This window comes from Gorilla gorilla, chromosome 2 (genome assembly GCF_029281585.2).
Source record: "Gorilla gorilla gorilla isolate KB3781 chromosome 2, NHGRI_mGorGor1-v2.1_pri, whole genome shotgun sequence".
In the NCBI taxonomy this organism is placed as follows: domain Eukaryota; kingdom Metazoa; phylum Chordata; class Mammalia; order Primates; family Hominidae; genus Gorilla; species Gorilla gorilla.
Genome location: NC_086017.1, coordinates 195,180,417 through 195,195,198, shown reverse-complemented (window position 1 = coordinate 195,195,198; position 14,782 = coordinate 195,180,417). Strand labels below are relative to the sequence as shown.

General features: G+C 46.9%; 1 pseudogene; it reads right to left on the bottom strand.

The window, feature by feature from the left end:
- Positions 1–1,716: 1,716 nt before the first annotated feature.
- The window catches only part of LOC101142476 (5-hydroxytryptamine receptor 3C-like), a 23,876-nt pseudogene continuing 10,810 nt past the window's right edge, over positions 1,717–14,782 (bottom strand).

Genomic DNA, 14,782 nt, shown 5'->3' with positions numbered 1-14,782 from the left:
TGAAGTCCTCAGGGCCCCAGGATCTTTCTATCTTGTCACTTAACCTTCTGTAAGATGTTGCTTTTGTCTTCATAGTCCAGGCTCACCATGACGTTCCAGTCAATCTATATCCACAGTATAATAAGCAAAATGGTCTTCTCAGTTGGAAATGCAGAAATCACCCATCTTCTGTGTCGCTCGCACTGGGAGCTGTAGACTGGAGCTGTTCCTATTCAAGAAGACTAATTTTATTCAGGCTATTGCAATACGAAGGTTACCCAGATCTGAAGGACAGGGTATCTCGACAGGGTGGTTTTATCTTAGATTTTTATAGGGAGGAGCAGACAAGTTATTGGTGGGGTGATTTACAGTTGGGGTTGTTTTGCAATCAGAGGAAGTCTTGGCCACTTAGCTGAACAGGAAATGTTTACCTCTATGTCTAGCTTGTTTCAGGGGATGAGTCATCCTAATCTCAGCTAATCATTCATGTGACAAAGAATGGGGAGTTGGAGGGTCTGTGTCTGGTCTTGTTGGCAGGTTCAGGCAAAAGGGGAAAAGACTGTGTTTGGCCTTATCACAGGACAAGGGAGTCACCTATGAGTCCTGTGGGAACCAGGAGGAAGAACGGACAGAGTCTTGTCTAAGTTATATGGGGGAAGAGTGGTTCTTTGCAGTAAGTCATTTCCCAGAGCACAAAAGGGTTGGGGGATTTCTTAACCATTGCTGTTTTCTGGGAACGCAGGACTCAGGTAAAGTTGGACATTGTCAATATGCAAACTCTATCTTGTCCTGTAGACTTCCAGTTGACTTTCTCCCTAACCCCCGAGGAAAAACCAGTTTTGTCTCCATTTGCAATTTGCTATCTTTACTATATATAAATTGATGGTTCTTGATGTTTCCTTTGAGCCTTTTGTAACATCTGCCTGATGATCCTGTATCATCTGAGTTTAACCAATTCTTTAACACGTACTCCTTTTTATGTTCATATGAGATTAATGATTTTTCCCTTTTCTGAAAATTAGCTTTTAACAGTACAATCCATAGAGTCTATTCAGAACTCACTAGTTATACATGCATTCATTAGTGCGTGTGAACAAGCCATGAGAGGCAAGGAAATTCTGAGAGCTGGGGAAGATGGGTCAGTCCACAGGCTGATGGCAGCCACAGTGGAGACTGACACTCTGAGGTTAAGAGTTATCAGGTAGAGTGAGATAGGACTTCTTTGGTGGGAAGCAGAACTTTAAAAACATGTTCTACATCTAACTGAAATTATTTAACACACATATTTCATTTCTTCTGCTGGGCTAGAAGCTCTTTGAGGACAGAGCTTGTGTTTGATTCATCCTCAAGTCTCGAACAGGGCTTAGTCTCAAACTCCTGACCTCAGGTGATCCTCCTGCCTCGGCCTCCCAAAGTGTTGGGACGACAGGTGTGAGCCACCACACCTGGCTCAATAAATATTTATTGAAAGAGAATGACATGTGTTAGTCTATGTTTAAAAAACGAATCCTTTTCCTCCATACCAATAACATGAATTACTTTTCTGGTACATATTTGCGGTCACTTATGATAAAGTCTTTCTTTTCTATTAAATTATATTTCTAACATAAACATGTATATTCTGAATGTATTCTATTTTGGAAATACATTCTCATTTCTGGGAGTGCTAGCAGTGGTTCTATTTAACCACAGGAAGGGCTGGAGCAGGGATCATGGCATGGCTGGGGCTGGGTCTGCGGACTGCAGTGCAGAAGCAGCGCCTGGCACGGCCCGCTGAGGCCGAGGGAAGCTGAACCCTGCTGCTCGCACACACTCAGAACTCAACTCCTAGGTGTTCCAGAGGCGGAAGAGCAGGGTGTCCATCGCGTGGCTGAACTGCACCCACAGCTCCACTAGCTAGGCGTTTGTCCATCCTGAGCCCCCATCTAGCTCAGTCTCTCCGGGTCTCACCTCCTTCCCTGCTAACTCCCCCGGCTCCTTTGGGCCTGTGGAGAGGACAGAGGCTCAGTCATGGAGTGGGAAGGGGACAGGATTAGAGGAGTGCGGGGCCCAGTGTGAAGGGCGAGTATGGACAGTGCTGGCTTCCCTCACCAGGCAGGTGGGTGGGGGTGAGTCCCAGGCCCTTATTTCCCTCCTGGGGTGCAGTGGGACAGCATCTCCCTGGGCTGGTGCAGTGGAGCAGCAGGGAGTGAAGCCACCTAGGCATGGGTGGGGGCTGGGTGGTGGCCACGTGCAGCAGGTGGGTGATGAAGACGATCTCCAGCAGGCTGACCACCACCAGGGACAGGCAAAGTAGACACCTGGGGTGGGGATAAGAAGCAGGCTTGAGGCAGGTCCATAGGTACCACTACTAAGGCCCCCTTTTCCCTATTTCACACAGAGGGCCCTTCCTGAGACGCCTTTTTTCTCCCTTCTGCCTCAGTAGCCCCAGCAACCCTAAAAGAAAATACTTCTTTTTCTTTTTCCATTTTCCAACTGTGGGAGGAGCTGTGCTGATGAGGGGGTGACACTAGTGGGGAGTAGTGTATTCACCATGAGCAGGAAGACGCTGCAGCCCAGCTGAAGGGTGGCCTTGAATGGGGCATGATTCGCACTTTCTGCTGGTAGGTAGAAGCTGAGGGCATTGATGGCAACCAGAAAGCCTGTGGGGGGCAGGCACGGTGGCTTAGGCCTGTAATCCCAGCACTTTGGGAGGCCAATGTGGGAGGATCTCTTGAGGCCAGGAGTTCGAGGTTACAGTGAGCTGTGATTGTGCCATTGCACTCCAGCCCGTGCAATAGAGTGAGACCCTGTCTCTAAAAAATATAGAGATAAATAAATTAAAAGAAAGCCACTGTGCACCAGAAAGTTTATCACATAGAGGCTGGGCCTGCACCTGATGGCCACCTGGTGAGGAGGAATGAGCAGAGAACTGGTAAAGCCAGCCCTGAAGGGGGCCCAAAGGCTGGTTCCAGCCCCATCCTTCTTTGGTGTCCTCACCCCAGCAAGGGCTCTCTCTCTCGGGCTGAAAAAGAAGCAGCTTTCATATGACTAACAAGACGCCCCCATACCTCCAAACAAACCCTAGGACAGAGCTGGCAGGTTCCAAAAGGGGTGATGCTTTAAGGGACTCGGGAGAGAGGAAGGCTCTGAGGGTTATGGTGCCCAGGGATTGTCTGGTCTTGGGGCAAGAAGTAAGAGGATCTGGCTCTTGGACTCAGGTGGGTCTGGTGAGGGAGGAGGTGGTGGTGAGGGGTACAGCTATGCCAGAATCTCTAGGTTCACAGACAACATGATTTGGTCAAAAAGACTGGAACCCACAGATATCTTCAGGGTGGCCTTGTTGATGCCCAGGAACTCCCACTCCCACTGTGTTTGGACAGTGTCACTTGAAGTATCTGCTATTTCCTATACTTCCTTGTCCCCGCCCATGTTATCCACTGCAGGGGAGACAAACATTTATTCAACACACATCTGCATGACACCTACTCGTGCAGGTGTGATGAATTAGAAAACTAATTTAGCTACCTTTTCCAGATTGCCCAATACAATGACTTCCTTGATGCTCATTTGCCTCCTTTCTATGCTGGGGTGTCTCAGAGCCTCACTCCTTTCTGTTGCAGGATTGTTGGTGTGTCACTTTTCTGGCTGGAAACCTCTGTGGCCAGTGGTGCCTTTGTGTGAGTTTTGCTTGGGCCCACTGGGCTCATTCTGCCCACTCGGCCTGGCAGGCTGCACTCGGCTCATGCTACCACCCTGGATCCCACCCCTCCAAGGGCAAGCCAGGTGTGGAGTGGCGAGGAGTGTGTGAGCGAGCGAGTGTGGGGTCTGGCCACTGTGCACAGTCAGGCACGCCGGCTGCTGTGGTGGGCAGCTCCAGGTGCTGACATGGCTGCTGGCTCTCTGCAAGGCTGCGGCTGGACCAGGTGCACCGTAAGCAGCTTCCATGGCTGCTGCCAGGGAACACAGTGACACCTGGAAGCTTGGAGATTCCAGGAACTGCAGGGCCTCAAAGAGGGAGTCCCAGCCCTGGCTTGGGGAGCTCCCAGCTCTGGGCTCCCCAAAGGGCCACAGCTCTTCTCTCCTTCTCTTCAGCCACAACATGGTGAGCAAGGGGTATGTTTCAGCCCTGTTCGTGTTATAGCTCTTTCAGCCCTGCCATTCGGCAGGTCTCGAGTTCTTGTCCTGTGTCCTGGAAGAATGAGGTAAGCAGACAAGTGGAGGGTAAGCAAGAAGAAGAGGAGCTTTATTGAGTGACAGAATAGCTCAGAGGATGCCGTGGGGTGAATAGCTCCTCTATGCAGCTGGTCGTCCTGCCGTCTGCACCTTTCAGCAGAGAGGAGGCCCTGGAGTGAGTAGTTCTTCTCTGCAGCCAGTCATTCTGATATCTGCTTAGCTCTGGCTGAGCCTGGGGCTTTCATGGGCCTCAGAGGTGAAGAAGTGCATGCCGATTGGTCCATGGGTGGCCAAGGGCAGGCCTGGAAAAGGCACCACAAGTTCTCACTCCAGTACGTGGGACTAGCAGCCTGATCCTCAGCCTTCAGGCACTCCCTGGCCTGAAGGTGGGGCCTCACCAGGAAATGGCCCCCTTCCGCCCAGGAACCTGTCTGCCTCTCACTGCTGTTCATGGTGCCCAGGCCGTAGGTGCCAAGGGGTGGCTGTAGGTGCCACGGGGTACCTGCAGGCCAGCACTGAGATGCCCTCAGTGCCCCCCTTGGCTTCCCTCCTATGCTCCTTGGTGCCCAAATTCCGGAGGGGACCTAGGTGGCAGGGGGCTGGCATGTCAGCACTGCTCTGAGTGCGTGCACACCCAACCAGCACCTGGGCTCAGCCCCGACTTTGCTTTGAGATCGGAGCAGTCACCAACAGCAGGGAGAAGCCAGGCAGTGAGAGCAGGCATTCCCAAGCCTGCGAGAGCAGGGATGGGGCCTTCTTGGGCCTCCAGGAGTACAGGGATACCTGGGTCTGCAACCATGGTTTGGGCAGCTGCAGCTGCACCCAGGAGGGTGGGGCTCCTGCCTGCTCAGTGGAGTGCGCAGCCCAGCCACGCGTCCCTGCTGCAGTCAGCATGATGGCAGTGGTGCTTTAGACAGGATACTGCTGCCGTCACTAAGTTCAACTCCCACCTCACCATCCGTACATCCCCAATCAGCAAATACCCTACTTTTCTTTTTATGTATTTTAAAATATGAGTTTGCCTTTTTTTTTTTTTTTTTTTGAGACAGGATTGCACTGTGTCATCCAGGCTGGAGTGCAGTGACACAATCAGAGCTGACTGTCGCCTCAAGCTCCTGGGCTCAAGCGATCCTTTCATCTCAGTCTCCTGAGTAGCTGGGACTACAGGTGTGCACTACTACGCCTAGCTAATTTTTGTATTTTTTTGTAGAGACAGGGTTTTGCCATGTTGCCCAGGCTGGTCTCAAACTCCTGGGCTCAAGCAATTCACCTGCCACCATCTTTTCTGCCAGCCGTTTTCTCATTTCTAGGGGAGAAGTTGATCAGCTGTGATCTTGCTTCTCTCTGAAGTACGTGTTTAGTGGCCACACTGAATGAGTTTGCCCTGCACTGTCCTGGCCTGTTCCTTGCAGACACGGCTTCCCTCCAGCTTCCCTAGCCCTCCCGCATACCCACAATTCCATGATGAAGATGTCTGGGAACGATGGGTTCTCAGCTGTCACAGTCAGTTTATTGATATCACCATATTCTTCTGGGTCCCAGCTGCTGAGTGGGTTTTCCCAGATCTAGAGCACAGGGCACAGAAGGATGTGGTATGGTTGAAGTCTGGAACTGGCTTATGTCAGCCATCTCCTGCCCTTCCATTCCTTTACAAATATATACATATGTATTTTTTTCTAAATGTAGGTGCTATGGGCTTACGATGAAACTTTAACAATTCCACAATGGTGTAATATATAAAGCAACATTCTCCCTCCTCGATTCACCCCAATTCAGTTCCTGTCCCACCTCAGTCTCATTATTAACACTTTCTTGTGTATCATCAAAAATAAATAATAATACATATTCCAACACTTTTTTTTTTTTTTTGAAACAGAGCCTCACTCTGTTGCCCAGCCTAGAGCGCAATGGTGTGATCTCAGCTCACCGCACCCTCCGCCTCCCAGGTTCAAGCGATTCTCCTGTCTCAGCCCCCCAAGTAGCTGGGATTACAGGAGTGCACCACCGTGCCCAGTTCAGCACTCATTTTTATTTACATAGATAGAATCCTACTATGCAGATTGTTATGCATGTTGCTTTTTTGACCTCCCTTTCTGAAAAAAAATTTTTTTTGTTCTCTTTTTTGGTGCACTTTGGCCATGACTCCACCTCATTTCTTTTTTTTTTTTTTTTAATTTTTAGAGGCAGGGTCTCACCCTGTTGCTCAGGATGGAGTGCAGTGGCCTAATCATGACTCACTGCAGCCTCCTGGTCTCAAGCAATCGTCCCACCTCAGCCTCCTGAGTAGCTGGGACTACAGGCATGCACCACCACACATGGTTAATTTTTAATTTTTTTATAGAGATGGGATCTTGCTGTGTTGCCCAGGCTGGAATCAAACTCCTGGCTTTGGGTGATCCTTCCACCTCAGCCTCCCAAAGGGCTGGTATTATAGGTGTAAACCACTGTGCCTGGCCCCTCATTTCCTTTTGAATTCTGATTTCTTTTCTCTCCCTGGTGTTAACTGTCTCCCCTTTTCTACTAACAAAATCTTATTGACCTTTCACCTCCCACTTTAGGGAAATCTTAAGCTGGACGCTGGATACATTTGGGCCCTGAAGCTTACTTCGGGACTTCCAACTATATGCCCTCCTTCTCCCTGTATTTTCTATCTACGTCTTTCAAAGTTGATTGGCAGCCTAGGAAGCTATTTGTCGTCAACACTGGCCCCATTCTGGTTGTATTTATTTATGCCCTCAGGCACTGTCAATTTCAATAAATGTGATTTTGCAAGCAAAGCCAGAAAAAAAAGGGTAGGAGAAAGAGAAGAGAAAGAAACTGAATCTCACATACCATATTTAACCACAGAAATGACAACATCAGCTAAAGTTGTGCACCCTGTCGAAAATAAATACATAAATAAAATTCCCATGCAGGATCATTCATGGCGTGAAACCAGGACCTAATCTACCTCCTGCCATCGTTTCCTAAGTGGTCCCAAGTGACAGTTCACCTTTTCAATCACAAGTCACAAAAGATGAGTGGGTCAGACAAATACAGGTTGCATGGAAAATGTGGGTGAAAAAACAGTATGGGAGCCCATTGGGAATGCATTTTTTTGTAGAATATTTCCACAAGAGCAGGACTCAAGGATAAATGTTCCCTACAGAAATATTACTGCAGCATTCCTGTTCATGTTTCCCCACCACATAGGATGAGCATCTAACTTGCACAAAACCCATTCAGGGGATTCATTGCTCATCACCGAACCAGGGCAATGCTGGGTTGACCATGTAAAGAGTCTTCGTTCCAGCCGGGCGCGGTGGCTCACGTCTGTAATCCCAGCACTTTGGGAGGCCGAGGCAGGCGGATTACCTGAGGTCAGGAGTCCGAAACCGGCCTGGCCAAAATGGTGAAACCCCATCTCTACTAAAAATAAAAAAATTAGCCAGGCGTGGTGGCACACGCCTGTAATCCCAGCTACTCGGGAGGCTGAGGCAGGAGAATTGCTTGAACCCGGGAGGCAAAGATTGCAGTGAGCCAAGATTGTGCCACTGCACTCCAGCCTGGCCAACAGAGTGAGACTGTGTCTCAAAAAAAAAGAAAAAAAAATAGTCTTTGTTCCTTATTAGAAGCCATGGAAAGGATGCAGGGACCAGGTCTCACCACTTCCAGTATGGCAGACAGGGTGAAGGAGATGTTGACATGAGCGGGGAGGCTGGAGTTGATGACTGGACAGAAGGCCTTCTGGTTAAATATGGCCTGGAAGGCAGCAGGCTCCACCCCATGCTGGTCAAAGCCTGAGCAGTTAACGGTGAAAGTATTTGTCCTTCCTGTAGAGGGCTGAGACCTTCTGTGTTTGCTAGGTGAGAGAGGTACCAGGGCTGGGGTCTGAGAGCCTCTCTGCAGAGAAAAACAACGTGAACTCTGGGAAAGGCACGTGAGCCCCTCCTTCCTGGGCCAAGACTCCCTTCTTGCCAGAGGCGGGAGGATGGGCTGGGCTGGTAGGCAAATGGTGGGAGTTGATGTGGTGAGCTGAGTCCCGGCCCAGGCCTTTCTTCCTGTGTTTTTGCTCCCATATGAACCTACCTAAATTTGCATGCAGAGAGCCCCTCCAGGGAGTCCTATTCCATCCACACAACTCTAAGGCTTTGGCCTTTATCTGACCTTCCTTTTTTCCCCTCTGGCTCTACTGTGATTCTTCCTTATAGTCACTGAACAAAATTTCCCTAATATGCTTTTCCTCCATTTCCCCCTCTTCTTCTCAGGTTTTCCTGACTCCCGAAATGAAAATTTAGAGAGAAGTAAACATGAGTGTGACATAAAACATGTGGGGAATAAAGGAATGTTGTATTCAATGTGAGTTTATTGACTACTTCTTATGTGTGGTACTCACTGCCCTTCTCAAGTTCCTCTAAGATCTGTGGACGCCATTTTTATCACCACCATCTTGCAAAGATCTCTTGGACCATCTATCCACCATGTGGTTGGTGGAGCCACACAATGAAGTGAAAAGCCCTTCTGCCCACCTCACCCACACCCCACCTCTGGTTATTCCTGTAACTATAGCCCAGCAAGTCCTTTCCCATGCCTCTTCCACTGTCTTTCCATACCAGGTGATTCATAGGTTCATCTCCAAACTAGAGAGAAACACATCCCAGGGGAAGTGAACGTTCTTTCGCTCCACATAACCTCCTCTACAAGATCTTCCCAAGCAACTCCGGAAAGGAGTTAAATTATTGTCAATAGGACCTGAGCTATGTTCTAGTAACTATAGTTTGGTAGAAAGGCACAGTTGGACGTTACATAAGAGTGGAATTGGACAGGTGGGAAAGTGGAGGGACAGACAATTTGGTAGATACCTTTGCAGGCAAATGAGAGTGGGGCTGTATGTACTGACCAGTGAAATCGGTGTTTCATCTGCAACAAAGAGGAAGCCAAAACATGGATCCTACAGAGAATTTTAACCTGTCTGTTTTGAATTTTCTGCAGCTCTGGAGAATGAGAAGTTTCCTGGATGTTGCCCTAAACAATATCCCCATCTTCCTCTGTGCTTGTCCTATCTTACCTTGAAGCAGAAGGCTGATAGTGAGGCATAAGAGAACACTCCCAGGCCAGCAGGCCACCTCCCTCCGTCCTTCTCTCCTGCGCTCTTCTCTGGAGACTCATCGGGATCCCCCCAGATCCTTGAGCTTGAAGGAGCTGGGACCACTTTAGTTGCTGGTTTTGAATCCTCCTGTCAGGTGACCACTCCCTTTGAGAGGCTGTGGCCAGAGGGATCCCAGCAGAGTGTCCTGCCATGCTCCTGCCAAGTACACCTTCTGGGCTCCAGGCAGGCAGGAAGTTGGGCCAAGAGGAGGGAAGAAGCACCTATTTGGCACTACTGTCTAAATGAGTTTTTTTTTTGACAGAGTCTTGCTCTGTCGCCCAGGCTGGAGTGCAATGGCGTGATCTTGGCTCACTGCAACCTCTCCCTCCTGGGTTCAAGCAATTCTCCTGCCTCAGCCTCCCAAGTAGCTGGGATTATAGGCATCTGCCACCATGCCCGGATAATATTTTGTATTTTTAGTAGAGATAGGGTTTCGTCATATTGGCCAGGCTGGTCTTGAACTCCTGACCTCAGGTGATCCACCCGCTTTGGCCTCCCAAAGCGCTGGGATTACAGGTGTGAGCCACCGTGCCTGGCCTAGATGAGTGGCTTTAAATCTGTGTTCCAGGTACCTTTCAGAGAAAATGGGGCAGGTGAGGCCATTGACAAAGGCCTTATCACATCTTTGTGGAACTAACTGCCTCAGGGAAAGGGCATGGGCCACCAGGAAAGGAATGGTTATGCTGTCTCGTGGTGGGGACACCTGCTAATTTTAGAAGGCAAGAACATGCAACAATTTTCTTTCAGACATAGAAATGTATTCTTTACTGTGGACATTAGGAATTATCATCAATGTTGAGTTAAGAAGCTCAGTTCAGAAGGTAAGCTCCATTTCATTACATAAACCCAAGTGACAGATCTCTGTCTCCACAGGTAGCACTGAAGCACAGATCTGCATCATTCCTTGTTTGCACTATTGCAGTAGCCTCTCCATAGGGTATTCTCTGTCTGGTTTCTCCCCAGTTGAATCTTTCATTTTTGTCGTTCTCCTAAAGCAGAACTTTCCAGCTTACCCTTTCTTGTCTAGTATCTCTAAAGCCTATAGCCCTGGGGCCACTAGGGAGTATGTATGGGCAGAGAATCATTTGATGAACTTTTTGAAATACCTGCACACACATGCTTCCACCCCCACTGAGAAGTGTGTGTGTGTTTGTGTGTGTGTGTGTGTGTGTTTAAAAGCTTCCCAACCAGCTCCGGCCTGGCCAACATGGTGAAACTCTGTCTCTACTAAAAATACAAAAATTGGCTGGGCATGGTGCCTCATGCCTGTAATCCCAGCACTTTGGGAGGCTGAGATCACGAGGTCAGGAGATCGAGACCATCCTGGCTAACGTGGTGAAACCCTGTCTCTACTAAAAATACAAAAAATTAGCCAGGCGTGGTGGCGGGCACCTGTAGTCCCAGCTACTCGAGTGGCTGAGGCAGGAGAATGGCGTGATTTCGGTAGGTGGAGCTTGCAGTGAGCTGAGATTGTGCCACTGCACTCCAGCCTGGGCAACAGAGTGAGACTCTGTCTCAAAAAAAAAAAAAAAAATTAGCCGGGCGTGGTGGCGGGCACCTGTAATTCCAGCTACTTAGGAGGCTTAGGCAGGAGAATTGCTTCAATCCGGGAGGCGGAGGTTGCAGTGAGCTGAGATCACACCACTGCACTCCAGCCTGGGCGACGGAGTGACTCTGTCTCAAAAAAAAAAAAAAAAAAAAGAAAAGAAATTCATAAACTATGCGGTAAACAGGTGTGCTATCATCTAGGCTTTGTTGTTCTATTTATAGAGCATAGACAGAGTAAATTTAGCATCATTCTTAAGGGCTCTAGAATTCTCCAAATGGCAAATAAGCATTGGCTTCAACTTAATCACCAATGGCCTTAGTGTCTAATAAAGTCAGTCTGTCCTTTAAAGCTTTGAAGCCAGGCAGTGCCTACTCCTCTCTAGCAATGAAAGTCCTAGATGGCATCTTTTTTTTTTTTTTTTTTGATACGGAGTCTCACTCTGTCACCCAGGCTGGCATGCAATGGTGCCATCTCGGCTCACTGCAACCTCCACCTCCCGGGTTCAAGCAATTCTCCTGCCTCAGCCTCTGGAATGGCTGGGATTACAGGCACGTGCCACCATCCCTGGCTAATTTTGTATTTTTAGGAGAGACAGGGGTTCGCCATGTTGGCCAGGCTGGTCTCCAACTCCTGACCTCAGGTGACCTGCCCCCCTTGGCCTCCCAAAGTGCTGAGATTACAGTTGTGAGCCACCGTGCCTGGCTGATGGCATCTTCTTCTAAGAGAAGGCTGTTTCATCTATGTTGCAAATCTTTGTCAATGATCTTAGCTAGATCTCTGGATAACTTGCTGCAGCTTCTTCTTGCACTTGTATGTCACAGAGATGGCTTCTTTCCTTAGACCTCATGGACTAACCTCTGCTAGCATCAACCTTTTTTCTGCAGCTTCCTCACCTCTCTTAGCCTTCACAGAATTGAAGAGAGTTGGAGTCTTGCTCTGAATTAGGCTTTGGCTTAAGGGACTATTATAGCTGGTTTGATCTTTATTCAGACCAGTCTAACTTTCTCCATATTAGCAAAAAGGCTGTTTCCCTTTCTTAACATTCATCTACTCACTCTGGAGTAACACTTTTAATTTCTTTCAAGAATGAACCCATGAAATCTGCTTCTCATACCTGCGACTTCGGGCTCTGCTGTTTCAGAAGTCTTAGAGGAAGGCTTCCACCAGGTGATACAACAATGTTTCCATTAAACTGGAAGTTGAGACTACCACTTGACCTATTTGGACTCCGCATGCCATTGAATTAACAGGCAACAAAAAGGGTGGTTGATCCTGACTATCATGGGGAAACTGGGTTACTACAATATGATGGTGGAAGAAGGAGAATGACAAGAATGCAGATGCCGTGAGGTGCCTCTTAGCACTCTCAGGTCTTGTGACTAAAGTCAGTGGAAAACTACAGCAACCTAAAACACACAGGACTGCTAAATGCTCAGTCCCTGGAGGGGTGAAGATTTGGGTCACTCTATCAGGCAAGAAGCCATGGCCAGCCATGGAGCTTGTTGAAAACAAAAGGAATATGGACTAGGCTGTGGAAGAAGGTCATTGTAAGTACCAGATATAACCATATAACCAGTCACAGTCATGAAAACTGTGATAATTATACCTATTTCTTCCTCATTTTGATATGAATATATTTGTGTATATGTTAGCCAGTTTTTTTTTCTTCTCTTCTCCCGTGTCCTTCCATAGAACATAATATATGTTAACAGTAGTTAACTGTCTGGGTGCAGTGGCTCAAGCCTGTAATTTCAGCACTTTGGGAGGCTGAAGTGGGTGGATCACTTGAGGTCAGGAGTTTGAGACCAGCCTGGCCAACATGGTGAAACCCCGTCTCTACTAAAAATACAAAACTTAGCTGGGCATGGTGGCACGGGCCTGTAATCCCAGCTACTTGGGAGGCTGAGACAGGAGAATCGCTTGAACCCAGGAGACAGAGGTTGCAGTGAGCTGAGATCATACCACTGCACTCCAGCCTGGGTGACAGAGCAAGACTCTGTCTCAAACAAAACAAAACAAAACAAAAACCCAGAAGACTGAGGCAGGAGGATTGCTTGAGCCCAGGAGTTTGAGACCAGCTTGGGAAACATAGTGAGACCCTCATCTCTACAAAAAAAAGAAAAAAAAATTAGCTGGGTGTGGTGGCGTGCGACTATAGTCCTTGCTACTCAGGAGGCTGAGGCAAGAGGATTGCTTGAGCCCAGGAGTTTGAGGCTACAGTGAATTATGATCATGCCACTACACTCCAGCTTGGGTGACAGAGTGAGACCCCATCCGTATTTTTTAAAAAATAATAAAATAAAAAAGAAAGCTCTATTGGTAAGGGATCTTTTTCTGGGAAAGTCTTCTACTTAAATTTCTCTCATTATTTGTAAAACCCTTTATTTGGTCTTCATTCTTTTTTTTTTTTTTTTTTTTTTTTGAGACAGAGTTTCACTCTTACCCAGGCTGGAGTGCAATGGCACAATCTCGGCTCACTGCAAACTCTGCCTCCTGAGTTCAAGCAATTCTTCTTCCTCAGGCTCCTGAGTAGCTGAAATTACAGGCATGCGCCACCACGCCTGGCTAAGTTTTGTATTTTTTAGTAGAGACGGGGTTTCTCCATGTTGGTCAGGCTGGTCTCAAACTCCCGACCTCAGGTGATCCACCTGCCTCGGACTCTCAAAGTGCTGGGATTACAGGTGTGAGCCACCGTGCCCAGCCAGTCTTCATTCTTAAAAGATCATTTTGCTACGTATAGAATTCTAGATGGAATTGTTTCTTCCTGGCATTTAGAAAATATCTTATTGTTTTCTGGCTTTCTTTTTTTTTTTTTTTTTTTTCAGAAGTTGGCTGTCAGTTCAGTTGTTCTTTTTTAAAGTGAATTGTGTTTTTTTTTCTGTCTCTCTCTAGCTGGTTTTTTTTTAAACTTAGTTTTTTACTATTGTTCTAAAATAGAAATAGAGTATTATGTGTAACATAATATTTACCATTTTATCCATTTAAGTATATAGTTCAGGGGCATTAAGTACATTCACATTATTGTGTGATCATCACCATTATCCATCTCCAGAACTTTTTCATTATCCCAAACTGAAACTCTGTACCCATTAAACAATAACTCCCACTCCCCCTCCCTCAGCCCATGGTAACCACTATTCTACTTTCTGTCTTTATGAATTTGATTATTCAATACTTTGACTATTATATATATTTATAATTTTATATATAATATGGTATTTATAATTTTGACTATGTCTATAAAATATATATTTGACTATATTTTGACTATTCTTTTTTAAAATTAAAAAATACTTTATTGCTAAAAGATGTCTATCCTTATCCAATGCCCTATCATCTCAATTGTTGTGTCTTTATAGTAAGACAAAGTCAAATAGTGTAATTCCTCCACCTTTGTTCTTATTTAAGCATGCTATGACTTTTATTTCACAAGCTGATTCTAAAGTATATATGGAAAGGAAAATGCCTAAAAATAAATAATTTACTTTTTAATGCTTTTTGTTTTTTGATTAATAACATACCAATTTATTTGAAAACTTTATTAACATTATTGTATTTTTTCTCAGGAAATATAAAGGTATGCTTATTCTGAAGTGCAGATTTTTAAAACTCTTAAAAATTAAAAGAAAAATGTAATTGTGGCAAATACACATGATATGGTTTGGCTGTGTCCCCACCCAAATCTCAACTTAAATTCTGTCTCCCAGAATTCCCATGCATTGTGGGAGGGACCCAGGGGGAGATAATTGAATCATGGGGGCCGGTCTTTCCTGTGCTATTCTCGTGATAGTGAACACGTTCCACGAGATCTGAGGGGTTTATCAGGGGTTTCCACTTTTGCTTCTTCCTCATTCTCTTGCCGCCACCATGTAAGAAGTGCCTTTCCCCCTCCACCATGATTCTGAGGCCTCCTCAGCCATGTGGAACTGTAAGTCCAATTAAACCTCTTTTTGCTCCCAGTTTCGGGTATG